Genomic DNA, 15,622 nt, shown 5'->3' with positions numbered 1-15,622 from the left:
GAATCTCTCCTCTCACACTAGTACATGGGTGTAGACTATGGGATGAAACTAAGCCTCACTTGGTTTCTGGACTTTTAGAAAGTTAGATGCGGGTATGGATACGCTTCAGGCAGGTGACAAAACATGTAGAACATGTCATTTTAACCATTTGAAAAGTTAGCTTGTTGGCTACGTAACGAGAATCATAACAAGTCTGGTGCTTACTACTGTTCTTTCCTAATTTTCAAATGGTCACTAGTGAGCTTTCTCTGGTTTTGAGTTCTTGACATGCATTACTGAAGTGTTAGGAATATGCACCACCTTGCAACTGGGGGCACCTAAAATGATGCACAAATAGTTGAATGCTAGTGTCTGTCGTTAACCTGTGGTCCTTAGTTCCCCTGGGAATAGCCCCCCCCCCCCCCCCCATAACTGCTGCAAACACTTTTATCGCTTCCAGTTTACAAAAACTACTGATACTATCTAGATAACGACGGGTCCTCAAACAGAGGCTGTGTACCAAATGGCAACTTATACCCTATACTGTAGTGCAGTACTTTTGACCAGAGCCCTATGGGGAATAGGGTGTCATTTGGGACACTGTCATGGGCTGAGTATTCTCCGGGAACCACAGAGTTCTGTATTCGTTTGATTGGTTGCCAACAACTGCTGTGCTATGGCAAACTGGCCAGTGTTCCTCAACAACCGTGAAACATCTGTACACAAAGAACAGCTGCTGATAGTGGGAGCAAACACACACACACACACACAAACTTACAGACCCCAGTCTTTCCTTTCAGCAGCCTTCTGAAGTCATGATGATGATGATGATGATGATGTGCTCGTGTGCTTCTAGTCCTAATAAATGTCCCCGTCATAGTTTTTTACCCCAACCTGTAAGAGAAATTATAAGTGCCCACATGAACAAATTCTACAGTTTACTATGGAATCCTACAGTTCTTACTATGGAATTCTATAGTAAACTGTATAGTACTATACTACACACTGTATTATCCCTTGATCATGTGTAGAATTTGCTATAGAATGTTGGTGGTATACTGTAGAATGCCCCAGTAAATACTACAGTAATTTCTGCAAAAATACTGCAGTCTGCAAAAACACCACTTTTTTAACTACAGTATAGCAAAATACTACAGTTGGCCATAGACCTAAAAATGGTCAGACCCCAGCCACCCCAGTAAAAGACTGTTCTCTCTACTACCACATGGCAAGCGGTACCGGAGTGCCAAGTCTAGGACAAAAAGACATCTCATCAGTTTTTACCCCCAAGCCATAAGGTTCCTGAACAGGTAATCAAATGGCTACCCAGACTATTTGCACTGTGTTCCCCCCCAAAATAACGCAGTCTGCAAGAACACCACTTTTTTAAATACAGTATAGCAAAATACTACAGTTGGCCATAGACCTAAAAATGGTCAGACCCCAGCCACCCCAGTAAAAGACTGTTCTCTCTACTACCACATGGCAAGCGGTACCGGAGTGCCAAGTCTAGGACAAAAAGACATCTCATCAGTTTTTACCCCCAAGCCATAAGGTTCCTGAACAGGTAATCAAATGGCTACCCAGACTATTTGCACTGTGTTCCCCCCCCAACCCCTCTTTTACGCTGCTGCTAATCTCTGTTTATCATATATGCATAGTCACTTTAACCATATCTACATGTACATACTACCTCAATCAGCCCGACTAACCGATGTCTGTATGTAGCCTCGCTACTTTTATATTCTCACTACTGTATATAGCCTCGCTACTGTTATTTTTCTGTTATTGGGGAGTTTCTCAGGATCAAAAAGAAACAGAATGGAGCTAAGCACAGGCAAAGTCCTAGAGGAAAACCTGGTTCAGTCTGCTTTCCAACAGACACTGGGAGACAAAATACTTAAGTAAATTATATATTTCGGTATTTCATTTTCAATAAATTTGCTAACATTTCTCAAAACAAGTTTTCACTTTGTCATTATGGGGTATTGTAGAATAGAATATGGAATAAGTCAAGTGGTATGAATACTTTCTGGCACTGTAATTCCATCTAGTTGGCTCGCGGTTTGCTAGGGAGTTGTGGATGGGGATAGGAAGGGCTTAAACTGCTCGCTTCACCTCTGAGGATCGCAGGTTCAATCGCAGTGCTGGGCACTCGTTAAAATTGTTTCTGTTTTGAACCTTAGCCTAACCTTAACTAGTGGGAATTAATGCCTAAACTTAAGCTTCAAGTTCTTTCTGTTTAATCGGCAAGTTTTTTTCCCCCAGTTTGTACAACCTTAACCCTTAATTAATTTCACTTCATTCATAGATTGTTGTGAAAATATTTTATGTTGGCTCATGACCAAAACCCCACACAAAAATGAGTTACCTCTGACATTTAGGGTAGAACCACCTCAGTCAGTCAGTAATATTGGTTGAGTACATGTATGTACTGTATGCCTGTCAGAGCACTGTGCACATTTATGTGTGTCTTTCTGTGTGTCTGTGTGCGTGGTTGTGTTGAGAGGGGTAACTGTAACCCAACCAACGTATCTATATTTACTCTCAGCAAATGCTGTGGTTGTGAGGGTATTCCTGTTCAATTTGGCTAATCTGGCTGGGACGGTGAGTCGACCCCGGGTAGACTACGGCTATCATATTTCAAATGAGAATGGGGATAATGGTCCTATGGCTCAATTGAATCAAACTTGCATAGAAGTATTAGCTATGTACAGTTGAAGTCAGAAGTTTACATACACTTAGGATGGAGTCATTAAAACTCTGTTTTCAACCACTCCACAAATTGCTTGTTAACAAACTTTAGTTTTGGCAATTCGGCTAGGACATCTACTTTGTGCATGACACAAGTCATTTTTCCAACAATTGTTTACAGACAGATTATTTCATTTGTGATTCACTGTATCACAATTCCAGTGGGTCAGAAGTTTACCTACACTAAATTGACTATGCCTTTAAACAGCTTGGAAAATTCCAGAAAATGATGTCATGGCTTTAGAAGCTTCTGATAGGCTAATTGACATAATCTGTGTCAATTGGAGGTGTACCTGTGGATGTATTTCAAGGCCTACCTTCAAACTCAGTGACATGGGAAAATCAAAAGAAATCAGCCAAGACCTCAGAAAAAAATGGTTGTCCTCCACAAGTCTGGTTCATCCTTGGGAGCATTTTCCAAACACCTAAAGGTACCACATTCGTCTGTACAAACCATAGTACACAAGTATAAACACCATGGGACCACGCAGCCGTCATAGAGATGAACGTACTTTGGTGCGAAAGTGCAAATCAATCCCAGAACAACCGCAAAGGAACTTGTGAAGATGATGTAGGAAACGGGTACAAAAGTATCTATATCCACATTAAAACTGTGTTGTGGGGGTCCTTTGCTGCAGGAGGGACTGGTGAACTTCACAAAATAGATGGTGTCATGAGGGAGAAAAATTCTGTGGATATTTTGAAGCAACATCTCAAGACATCAGTCAGGAAGTTAAAGCTTGGTCCTAAATGGGTCTTTCAAATGGACAATGACCCCAAGCATACTTCCAAAGTTGTAACAAAATGGCATTAGGACAACAAAGCCAAGGTATTGGAGTGGCCATACCAAAGCCCTGACCTAAATCCTATAGAAAATTTGTGGGCAGAACTGAAAAAGTGTGTGCGAGCAAGGAGGCCTACAAACCTGACTGTTACACCAGCTCTGTCAGGAGGAATGGGCCAAAATTCACCCAACTTATTGTGGGAGGCTTGTGGAAGGCTACCCAAAACGTTTGACCCAAGTTAAAAAATGTTACTGCAAATGCTACCAAATACTAATTGAGTGTATGTTAACATCTGACCCACTGGAAATGTGATGAAAGAAATTAATGGCGAAATAATTCATTCTCTCTACTATTATTCTGACATTTCACATTCTTAATATAAAGTGTTGATCCTAACTGACCTAAGACAGGGACTTTTCACAGGGATTAAATGTCAGGAATTGTGAAATACTGAGTTTAAATGTATTTGGCTAAGGTGTATGTAAACTTGTGACTTCAACTGTAGCTCTTTAACCATGGACAAATACATTCACCAAATGGTTTGGGGTTACTACCGTTAAACCTACCTGATCAATTCCTTTTAACAGCTTGGTGTCCATTTTTCAGAATAAGAGGTTGTGTACGTGCAGATAGTAGTTTGTGAACATAGTGACACGGTGTAAACATTGACAAGTTTGATTGATTTTCAACCTTCGATGGATGCCCAGAGAACCAATGGAGGACTCTATTTTTCTTCTTAGAGGTTTGTTGGTTGTTTTTGTAGAGCTTTTCTTTGTGCACACAGGGGTTTGTTTTTTTATGGACATATTGGGAACAAGAGAGATTCATTGTGTGTGTGAGCTGTTTAAAGTGGCAATCAGCAGTTGACACAATACAAATCATTCTCCCTGACACTGTTTCTGTAAAGGGATGGTGCTGGAGAAATATAACCACTCAAATTCATAGGCATATCTATGGATGCAGGGACTGACCATCCATGACATCAACATTATAGTTTTAATCATGTTTTGAGGCTGTACACTGTGTGATTTACATTTACTTTGTTTACAAACTTATTTTGGGTTCTGATAGGGTGCAACTGCCACAGTTTTAACTAAACTCACGAGGCATAAGTTATATTCTTCAAGAATCAATAGGTACATATCATTCATTTACAAGTCCAAAAATCAATATAGCAACTAAGGATTGTCCCTTTAAGAGTGGTTGGTAACAAACGTCTTGTATCGAGTTCCAACATTTCCAATGTCCCGAAGCAAGCCGTGTGAATTTATGTGTTGGAGTGTGCGTGTGTGTTGGCACTTACTTTTAACACCTGTTTTACTCTCCTCCTTCTGTGTATCTGGTGTTCAGTGGGTCTCATCTCTCTCGCTCTCTCTATTTCTCTGCCTGCTTCGTTCCTGTCCAGAAAATAGGCTGTCGTCTAACACTGCCCCCTCACCCTGTCCAACTTATGGACATAGACCTATGGCATATATTATTATTCAACTTCAACTTGCTGATGTATGTACATCACAGAGACATATTTCAGGTTTCCTTTACAAACATGTAAATATTACGTACACAACCCATACCTCATCTTCAGCTTTTCACTTTAAAACAAAGATGAAGCCTCAGTGTGTGAGTTCCAAATACCTTTAATGGAACCCCCAGTGTGTTTTTTTTTTTTTTGCGTGTCACTGTTCCAAAATTGGATTGTTACTCAACAGCACAGTTAACCCGCCCTGCCCTCAAACCAAGTCACGCTGCTTGCCAATTATCTACAGAGTGGTTGCAGTTGTGTAAAAAATCACCTAGCAACCACACCAGTCGCCATGTTGGGAGACCAGAGTCAGTATAGTGGAAGTCCTCCAATTGTCCATATAGCTGGCTGGGTTTTGCTACCAACGGAAACTTCTGAAAGATTGCCCATTATTTTGTTTTTTTAAGGACAGTCAACCTCCAGCTGCGTACCCCCTCTAGCACCAGGGTCAGGGCACTCTCAAATGTTGTTTTTTTGCCATCATTGTAAGCCTGCCACACACACACACTAATACATTTATTAAACATAAGAATCAATGTGAGTTTTTGTCACAACCTGGCTCGTGGGAAGTGACAGAGGTCAAAAGTAACAGTCAGTATCTGGTGTGGCCACCAGCTGCATTAAGTACTGCAGTACATCATCTCCTCATGGACTGCACCAGATTTTCCAATTCTTGCTGTGAGATGTTACCCCACTCTTCCACCAAGGTACCTGCAAGTTCCCGGACATTTCTGGGGGGAATGAGATTGCCTGCAATGACAACAAACTCAGTCCGATGATGCTGCGACACACCGCCCCAGACCATGACAGACCCTCCACCTCCAAATCGATCCCGCTCCAGAGTACAGGCCTCGGTGTAACGCTCATTCCTTTGACGATAAACGGAAATCCGACCATCACCCCTAGTGAGATCAAACCACGACTCATCAATGAAGAGCACTTTTTGCCAGTCTTGTCTGGTCCAGCGACAGTGGAGAAAGAACGCATCTCCTTCCTGAGAGGTATGACGACTGCGTTGTCCCAAGGTGTTTATACTTGCGTACTATTGTTTGTACAGATGAACGTGGTACCTTCAGGCATTTGGAAATGGCTCTCTAGGTTGAACCAGACGTGTAGAGGTCTACAATTGTTTTTCTGAGGTCGGATTTCTGATTTCCTTTTGATTTCCCATTATATTAAGAGAAAGAGGCACTGAATTTGAAGGTAGGCCTTGAAATACATCCACAGGTACACCTCCAATTGACCCAAATAATATCAATTAACCAGAAGCTTGTAAAGCCATGACATCATTTTCTGGAATTTTCCAAGCTATACAGTTGAAGTCAGAAGTTTACATACACTTATGTATGTAAACTTCATTAAAACTCGTTTTTCAACCACTCCACAAATTTCTTGTTAAACAAACTATAGTTTTGGCAAGTCGGTTAGGAAATCTACTTTGTGCATGACACAAGTAATTTTTCCAACAATTGTTTACAGACAGATTATTTCACTTATAATTCACTGCATCACAATTTCAGTGTGTCAGAAGTTTACATACACTAAGTAGACTGTGCCTTTTAAACAGCTTGGAAAATTCCAGAAAATTAGTTTGGTTGCAAATGGGTCTTCCAAATGGACAATGACCTCAAGCACACTTCCAAAGTTGTGGCAAATGGCTTAAGGACAACAAAGTCAAAGTATTGGAGTGGCCATCACAAAGCCCTGATCTTAATCCCATACAAAACTTGTGGACAGAACTGAAAAAGCGTGTGTGAGCAAGGAGGCCTACTTACCTGACTCAGTTACACCAGCTCTGTCAGGAGGAATGGGCCAAAATTCACCCAACTTGTTGTAGGTAGCTTGTGGAAGGCTACCCGAAAGTTACAATTTAAAGGCAATGCAGCCAAATACTAATTGAGTGTATGTAAACTTCTGACCCACTGGGAATGTGATGAAAGAAATAAAAGCTGAAATGAATTATTCTCTCTACAATTATTCTGACATTTCACATTCTTAAAATAAAAGTAGTGATCCTAACTGACCTAAGACAGATACTTTTTACTACGATTAAATGTCAGGGATTGTGAAAAACTGAGTTTAAATGTATTTGGCTAACACAGAACCAAAACCGGCTGCGCGAGTGCACCATCGTGCGCCATCGTGCATACATTTATTTTGTCCCCCTACACCAAACGCGATCACGACACACAGGTTAAAATATCAAAACAAACTCTGAACCAATTACATTAATTTGGGAACAGGTCGAAAAGCATTAAACATTTATGGCAATTTAGCTAGTTAGCTTGCACTTGCTAGCTAATTTGTCCTATTTAGCTAGATTGCTGTTGCTAGCTAATTTGCCCTGGGATATAAACATTAAGTTGTTATTTTACCTGACATGCACAAGGTTCTGTACTCCGACAATTAATCCACACATGAAACGATTCGGTTGACCGTTTTTAGTCATCTATTCTCCTTCCAGGCTTTTACATCTTTAAATGTATATGGTAATTAGCATCTAAACTTTCATAGTATTACTACACTGACCGGCAACACAGTTCGTCTTTCAATCACCCACGTGGGTATAACCAATGAGGAGATGGCACGTGGGTACCTGCTTCTATAAACCAATGTGGAGATGGGAGAGGCAGGACTTGCAGCGCAAACTGCGTCAGAAATAGAAAGGAGTTTTATTTTAGCCCTTGGCAACGCAGACACGCGTGAGCAGTGTGGGTGCAATAATTGAATAACATAGATTTCTACATTTATTTTGTGACGCGAGCGGTGTGGTCAGCCTATAAGGTGTATGTAAACTTCCGACTTCAACTGTATATATAACATGTCTTACTGAGCCTTTCCATAAGTCAATGCAAGATTCTTAAACTGTCTTCTGACTTTGATTAGAGCGATGTTGATGTGCCAGCAGATTACAGATGGCATTTGCCGATCGTTCATCATCTTCATTCATCAGCGAGTCGATGGCTTGAATAGCCTCGCTGGAAATGTAAACATTGTCATGTTTACTACGGCAGACCCATATGTAATTATTGGCAATATGAGTCTCACTAGTATTGAGTAATGTGCTGTTAAGTGGTGTAGGTCTTATTTATTTAAAGAGCATATTGAAGTTAGAATCAATAGGATTTGAAGCAATAGCCTACCCCTGTGGTCAACTATTTTAGCACTGTTTCGTGCTGCTCTGAGACAAGCAAGGGGACTGGTCTTGATTTTTATTTTCACTGAATCTCTGTTTGGGTATTGGTTAGACTACAATTAGGGTGTAGAAATGTTATGCTCTTAGTACTGTAGCCTACTCCGTACCATCACGTTGTACAGCGCCATATTTTCCGTTCCATCCTAACAGAAACCCTGAGGGTTTTTGATTTTTCTCGGAATAGAAACACCATAATATGAATCTAATTAATTATGCAACATTTCTTAAAATCATTCCCATATACTAATGTTCTTACAAAAAAGGTTTTAAATTCTCTAGTGCGGCCACTATTGAAGGCTATCAAATGCTTCTCAAATATGCCCTCTGGTGGTCAAACTAGCACTAACTAGCATTAATGGTAACAGCGGCTGACACTTAAATAACGTGCTATAGAATTCTGCGTCACCATGCAAGCTGTGCTGCAGTACGCTGCAACTTTTAAAGGATGAACCACTGTAGCGAACAGTACACTTTAGCTTGAAATGAAACCACTTCCTGTCAAAATTAGAAATGTGTAATATCTGAAAATATAGCTTGCTAGCTATCTTAACCTGTATACATCAACATGCATCATGGACGCATCTCCCTGTCAGGAATGCCATACCACGGTTGCCCTTAGTTTGAAGATGTAAACCGGAGACAGGTGTTTACTTCATCTCTTTAGCTATCATACCCTAATTCCACTGATTTCAAAACGTGATCCTCCAAAAAATGGAGAGCAACACTTATGGAGCTCCACTACATAATATATTTTAGAAAAATCTGCATTCGACAGGATTACCAACATAGACTCACGAGCTCAAATAGACAGACGCCTTCAATATGGCAGACCAATCCTCTCTCCTCTCTCTGCATGTCCAGCCCACCTATTATCTCAGCCAATCATGGCTAGTGGTTGCTGTCTTTTTATGTGGCTTGACCAACAAGGCTCGTAATTTAACAATTGTATTCGTATTTACAGATGGCATACAAGTTTGTTATTAAGGCACATTAAAGTTCACATGCTCGAAAAGGCATTTCTGCCCCCAAAAAAAACATTTTGATAAAATAAAAAAATAATTGCGTTCAAACGGCTCTTCTATGAAGTTGTGACTCATACACCTAGTTTCCTGAATTGTGTCACATATTTGACTAAAACATAATTTCAAACCTTGCTTGCATTTGTATCACGTGTCTCTCTATAATGGGTGGGAATTTTGGGAACAGATTTACAAAATCACTTGGAGCTGATTTTCTGGTGTTTTTACTGTCTTATTTTCAACAATGAAAATTATAAATAAATAAAATGTTTTAATATTTTTTTCCTCAAAAAATGTGGGGCCAAATTAAGCCACACGCAGCCCGCTAGTTGGGGAGCCCTGTTCTATGTCATGGAAAGAGCTGGTGTTCCTAATGTTTTGTACACTCAGTATATGTATGGAGAATAATGTATTCTGTGTGTATTCCTTTATAAACGCGGACATGTGAGATACTAATTTCATAACCTTTATGGTGTTGTACTCATTTGTGCTTATTTAGCTAGCTATTAGCTCCGTCAGAGAAGTATTAGCTTGTGTTGTTTCCTTTGAATCTGCCCAGGCCTTATCATGACCGGGGCCTATGTATTCATTTGGCCTGTTTAGCATAACTCTGTTCTGTCCTACCCTGCCCCCTTGTGGAGCTGTTCTGTTACTGTTTCTTACGGTTATATTATTCACAATGATTATTTTTAAAGCAGTGTTATGTGGCCATTGAGAACAGCAATGTTGATCAGACGGACAAATATCTTCTTTTACCACTTGGTGGTTTTCCGAGCGCATGCCACAAAGCTGTTCATCATGTCCGACTTATCCACTACCCCCATTTTGCGATTTTAGTCAAGCACTCAGTCTGGTTTGATCTTTCACTCTCCCATAAGGTGATCCACCTTCCCTGTGGCTATCTCTTCTCCTGTAGCTCCAAGGCATAACGATTTGTTCTCCTCCACTATGTTTCTGTCAGAAACAACTGGACGCACTCTGCCTCAGAGGGAGATGGCAAGTGGCTTTGCGCTCTTAGCTGGGACTCATCAAAGTGAACAGCAGGTTCAGGATGGGTGAAAGGGCTGGCAGCGTTCCAGCTACTGCAGACCTGCTGTACTTCACCCACTGTTGGCCTGCCTCCATCACCACCACCATCATCAAGACGGATCTGGGACTTCGTCAGTGGGCAAGGGGTCCTCAGATTCAGCGTTCTTGAAGGTCACAAGTTTGGAGAGCAGCTCCTCACTGTCACTGTCATAATCTGATTCCTCACTGTCATACTCTGAATCATTGTCCGAATTTACAAAAATCTCCTGAATTTCCACATTTGTGAGTTGTCTCCTTTTGAAATAGAGTTATAATTCTACAGCTTACCGCACTAGCTACATAAACAACAATACAATGGCTCCAAGTGAGTGTCAGGGGTGACGTGATTGGCTGCCGGTGTGGTGATAATGATGATTTGTTTCCCAGATGGTTTGTTTACATAGCAGGTTAGGATAATTAACATGGCATGTTAGGACAATTAACGCAGCAGGTTAGGTGAATTAATGTGGGATGTTAACCTCCATTATCTTAAGGTTAGGAAAAGGGTTAGGGTTATGCTTAGCTAAAATGCTACAGTTGTCAACAACTGCCCCTGACGCGACCACTAGACAGAGCTGTTGTAGGCCTAGCTACTCCATCTAACCACAACGGTAAAAATGTAAACAAACCGTTTGTGGCGACAAATCATCAGTACCATAACACCGACATTGGCCACTTTTATCAATAAATCCGTTTCAGGAAATGGTTTTATTTACATGTTTTCAAGTACTGGTCACATCATGCATTCCAATTTTTGCATAGATTGTAATGGACACATAAGATGTGTGTAAAATACTTTCTTGAAGGTTGTACTGATTATGATCAGCTATTGCTAAGCTATTTGCCGGCTATGTGTGGAGCCAAGTTTGTTGATGTCATTCAATGCATTCTGGGTGTCTGTCAGACCAAAGATGTTATACCAAAACAAGGTGAAGGGATGGTTCTCATCTTTAAACTTCCAGAAGTGAATGGCTGGGAAGTGAATGATGCTAGATGAAACACCCCCTTCGCCTTCAAAATGCATACTCAGACCCAACTCAGCTTGTCACCTCTTCTGATCTTTGGTTGATGCCGAAAAACGAACATGGCGGTGTGCACAAACTACCCACCGTGGGATTACTTTAGACTTTTAGAAAGTGTTTTACTCAATTATTTTGAAATGTGATGAACTGTAAATAGTCATTTATATTATCTAATTCATATTATGGTTTCTATCAGCTGAGAGTTGACCTAATATGACTGCTTGTGTTAGCTCAATCTTTCCTCAGTTAGCGCTAGAACTGATGTACTGTATCCAATATTTTCCAACTTGGATGAGAATTGTGTTATGTCGTTTCTACTTCTGTGAATGTCTGAAAATTGCATCCAAAAATAAACTGCTCACATTGAGGACATAACGTTGTACAGACTGTTTATGCAAGAGTGAGCAGCTCAAACGCCGACTGTTGCGTCAATCGGAGCTATACGTTGAAATGAATTGTTCTAATCACACTGGTTTGAGTGTACGCTGCAGGGACCACTGTAGAATGATCACACCCATGTGTTTGTACGCGTCAAAGGGTTAAGAAGGTAAGGCTGTTCAGCCTACACCTTACATTAAGTTGCACAGATACCATGTGACAAATAGACATTATTCATGTGAACATCTCTTTGACATACAAACCTATTTTTATTATTCTGAAAAATATCTGTTTTAGAATTTAGGAACATTTACGCAAACCTTTTCATTGGAGCACTTCCTGTATAACTAATTTGGGATCTCAAGCACCTCCTGATTTGACTAAATGCAATTGACCCCAACCCTGGTGATTAGGTTGTGCAAAGCTGTCATCAAGGCAAAAGGTGGCTACGTTGAAGAATCTCAAATATAAAATTATATTTTGATTTGTTTAATGCTTTTTTGGTTACTGCACGATTCCATATGTGTTATCTAATAGATTTGATGTCTTCACTATTATTCTACAATGTAGTAAAAAAATAAAGAACAACCCTTGAATGAGTAGGTGTGTCCAAACTTTTGACTAACACTGTATGTGATGTAGTATGGAATTTTCAGGGACCTTTTGGCTCATGAGTGAAACTTTCAGAACTACTAGCTATAAAGTATACAAAAGTACAGGAGAATTTAGTTTTTGTAGTAAGTGCCTCTCTTCAGCTTAATTAAATAATGAAAAAATCAAGTGCCCGAGATTCGGCACTAGGCCGTTTAAAAAACAAAACAAAAAAAAATAATAATGTTTTTATCGGTTTAAACAAAACGATAGGTCGTACAATGATCCACAATATGTCAAAGGGTTGGTCTAGGTCCCCAGTCCTCCTGTAAGCAAACATTTTCATTTCAATAAATATGCATGCATTTGAAGGATTTCAACACCGGTTATACCAAACGAAGCTCCAGGTCATCCTGAATCAATTGCTGTATTGTTTGCCCCCCCCCCCCCCCTCTGTCAGAGACAGTGAATATGATGTGAACATTAATATTTTTTTATTAAATTTTTTACAATTACTCATAACTTCATAATACATTTGAACAATACGTCAGTGTTGGTCTAGGTCTTGTGGTATTATACGGCTCTACAGTGGATGGTTAGTGGTGTTATACCCAGGATTGTGTAGGTGGATTTATGCCTTCTCATGGTCACTTTTCATTGGCTCATTAGATGTCAATCTCAAAGTCTGACCTCCACGTTAGTGAGAACGTAATGGAAGATATCTTTCTCTTCATCTTTATTGAAAGGATGAAAAGCCTTATTCATTTACATTAATACTTGATGTACGTTTTTATCTGATACTCAAGATATTTATAGAATTCTTTTTTTTTGCTGCACATGTGGCAGTTATTACAGCCTCAAGTCTTTTTGAGTATGACACTGCAAGCTTGGTAGACCTGTATTTGGGGAGTTTGTCCCATTATTCTCTTCAGATCCTCTCAAGCTCTGTCAGGTTGGATGGGGAACGTCGCTGCACAGATATTTTCAGGTCTCCAGAGATGTTAGATCGGGTTCAAGTCCGAGAGGTTTTTAGACATTTTAAAAAATGTATTCAAAATAAACAGATACCTTATTTGCATAAGCATTCAGACCCTTTGCTATGAGACATCCTGTTTCCATTGATCATCCTTGAGATGTTTCTACAACTTCATTGGAGTCCACCTGTGGTTAATTCAATTGATTGGGCATGATTTGGAAAGGCACACAACTGTGTATATAACGTCCCACAGTTGACAGTGCATGTAAGAGCAAAAATCAAGCCATGAAGTCGAATCAATTATCCGTAGAGCTCCGAGACGACAGGATTGTGTCAAGGGACAGATCTGGGGAAAGGTACCAAAAAATGTCTGCAGCATTGAAGGTCCCCAAGAACACAATTTCTGCAACACTCCACCAATCAGGCCTTTATGGTAGAGCGGTCAGACGGAAGCCACTCCTCTGTAAAAGGCACATGACAGCCCGCTTGGAGTTTGCCAAAAGGCACCTAAAGGACCCTCAGATAATGAGAAACAAGATTCTCTGGTCTGATGAAACCAAGATTGAACTCTTTGGCCTGAATGCCAAGCGTCACGCCTGGAGGAAACCTGGCACCATCCCTACGGTGAAGCATGGTGGTGGCAGCATCATGCTGTGGGGATGTTTTTCAGCAACAGGGACTGGGACGCTCGTTAGGTTCGGGGGAAAGATGAATGGAGCCAAGTACTGAAATATTATTGATGAAAACCTGCTCCAGAGCGCTCAGAACCTCAGACTGGGGCGAAGGTTCACCTTCAAACAGGACAATGACCCTAAGCACACAGCCAAAACAACGCAGGAGTGGCTTCGGGACAAGACTCAATGTCCTTGAGTGGCCCAGCTAGAACCCGGACTTGAACCTGATCAAACATCTCTCAAGAGACTTGAAAATAGCTGTGCAGCAACGTTCCCCATCCAACTTGACAGAGCTTGAGAAGATCTGCAGAGAAGAATGGAGGAAACTCCCTAAATACGTTGCAGTTCTTGAAACAAACCGGTGCCCCTGACACCTACTACCACACAGTGGTGGGAAAAGTACCCAATTGTCATACTTGAGTAAAAGTAAAGATACCTTAATGGAAAATAACTCAAAGGTTAGTCACCCAGTAAAATACTACTTGAGTAAAAGTCTAAAAGTATTTGGTTTAAATATACTGAAGTATCAAAAGTGAATGTACTTGCTCAAATAAACTTTCAGTATCAAAAGTACAAGTGTAAATAATTGTCATTTATTTTTACATTTTTACGGATAGCCAGTGGCACACTCCAACACGCAGACATATTTTACAGAAGAAGCATGTGTGTATAGTGAGTCCGCCAGATCAGAGGCAGTAGGGAAGACCAGCGATTTTCTCTTGATGAGTGTGTGAATTGGACCATTTTCCTGTCCTGCTGTTAAAAAGAAAATTGCTTTTGCAACCTCTTTTCCACAAGGTATTGAGGCCAAAAGCTCAAGAGAAGTTTCAAGTGTTTAATACCAAGGATACAGTCAGCTAAGTGCATGCAATTAGAAAGCTCACAACACATTTTATACTCTTCCCTTGTAGGCATAACCTCCCCAGCTATACATTTTATGACCCCAATGAGATTCCCTCCTTTCCCCTGTGAAATGTCCACGGTCCTCTCTTTGTTTAGCCAGATGTCAGAATCACACCCCGTCCATCTTCTGTCCTGCGCCTGACCCTGCTCTCTGATCCTAGGCAATTTCCTCTGATTAGGTCAACATTTCTAAATTAGCATACACACATTTTCATGGCCTAAACTCCGTTAATACTCACAGTAATCATTCACTAAACAGGATACAAACAAACTACATGTTACATTTTAATAGGATTTACCACTGCTAAGCATTCAACATGTAATGAGTACTTTTGGGTGTCAGGGAAAATGTATGGAGTAGAAAGTACATTCGTTTCTTTAGAAATGTAGTGAAGTAAAAGTTAATTACAGATAACTAAAAATACTTTAAGTAGTTTTTGGGGTAAGTACTTTACACCACTACTACCATACCCCATTTAAAAGCACTTAAATATTTTGTCTTGCCCATTCACCCTCTGAATGGGACACATACTAAATAATCCATATCTCAAGGTTTAAAAATCCTTCTTTAAACTGTCTCCTCCCCTACATCTACACTAATTGAAGTGGATTTAACAGGTGACATCAATAAGGGATCACAGCTTTCACCTGGATTCACCTGGTCAGTCCGTGTCATGGAAAGAGTAGGTGTTCTTCAGGCTTTGTATACTCTGTACATTTTTTGGGACCATTTTAAATATTTGACGTATCCTAAAAAC

The 15,622-nt window shown here is 40.4% G+C and overlaps 1 protein-coding gene across 1 annotated transcript in view; it reads left to right on the top strand.

The window, feature by feature from the left end:
* Positions 1–15,622, top strand: part of LOC139411160 (growth hormone receptor a) — a 71,717-nt gene that overhangs the window by 22,053 nt on the left and 34,042 nt on the right. The window lies entirely within an intron of this gene.

Source organism: Oncorhynchus clarkii, chromosome 6, assembly GCF_045791955.1.
Source record: "Oncorhynchus clarkii lewisi isolate Uvic-CL-2024 chromosome 6, UVic_Ocla_1.0, whole genome shotgun sequence".
NCBI classification, from domain to species: domain Eukaryota; kingdom Metazoa; phylum Chordata; class Actinopteri; order Salmoniformes; family Salmonidae; genus Oncorhynchus; species Oncorhynchus clarkii.
Note: the sequence above shows the minus strand (reverse complement) of the source record. Positions and strands in the feature narration are given on the sequence as shown.